Source organism: Plasmopara halstedii (assembly GCF_900000015.1).
Source record: "Plasmopara halstedii genome assembly, contig: Scaffold_525, whole genome shotgun sequence".
Classification (NCBI taxonomy): Eukaryota; Oomycota; class Peronosporomycetes; order Peronosporales; family Peronosporaceae; genus Plasmopara; species Plasmopara halstedii.
In genome coordinates this window covers 1,416,159-1,416,809 of record NW_020187445.1, presented here as the reverse complement: position 1 = coordinate 1,416,809, position 651 = coordinate 1,416,159, and positions in this window count along the sequence as shown.

Sequence of the window (651 nt, the reverse complement as noted above, 5' to 3'; positions counted from 1 at the left end):
AATATAAGTGGCTTTGCCGCAAATTACACTGAATAATACAGTTAACGTTTTAAAAGGAAAATTTTTAGCTAGCCTTGGGTAAGGTTGTAATTACTCTAGGGTAAGTGGACTGCGATCCGCTTAACTCGTACTGATTCTAAGTTCAAAACGAAGGTCACTGACCTTACCCAAGCTTTCTTCAAGAGAAAGAGGTACGGCAGACCCGCTGCAGATGGAAACTTGCTGATTGCGTGAGAAAGTATTTGTTTTGAAGCTCTTGTGTTGAGATACGCGGTGCTGCAGCAAGATGCTTCCTCTCATAAACACAGTAGAGTTTTGACATGGGCTTACACAGATTATTTGGAAAACGCCGGGCGATATCGACACCGCAACGAAGTGGATTCGGTATTCATTGAGAAATGGTACTCGATATATTTTGACTCGATCATTTGGCTTCAAGACGGAATCAGTTTTTTTCACCATGAGATTACGAGTCATGCGCCGAGTGCCCGATGCAGAATGGCTGAGGGCCAAGAGAGCAAAAGCAGAATGCTGAAGCAGAAGGGAGGCTGATTAAATATGTTATGTGGCAAACGGATTTTTGAATGCAAATAGTCTACTTACCTATTCATGGTCTGCGCTTTACAAGTATTATGTGCATTTTCAATATAT